Source organism: Arachis ipaensis, chromosome B09 (assembly GCF_000816755.2).
Source record: "Arachis ipaensis cultivar K30076 chromosome B09, Araip1.1, whole genome shotgun sequence".
Lineage (NCBI taxonomy): Eukaryota > Viridiplantae > Streptophyta > Magnoliopsida > Fabales > Fabaceae > Arachis > Arachis ipaensis.
This window is the reverse complement of record NC_029793.2, coordinates 2,667,564-2,667,779: the sequence shown is the minus strand read 5'-3', so window position 1 is coordinate 2,667,779 and position 216 is coordinate 2,667,564.

The window sequence follows — 216 nt, the reverse complement described above, 5'->3', positions numbered from 1 at the left end:
CAATAGCTTATTTTTAAACAAAATTTGTTTAATGACATAGTATTAAATTTATTATGATATCAAGCTTTAAAATTCAATTATTATTATTATTATTATCTCTCATTCTTAGACACTAACGTGTCTCGTTAATTCTTCTTTTAATTTATTAAATGTGTATATTATTAATAAATATAAAATTAGTCAAGATGATTTACACATTCTAACTAGCTAGCTAAG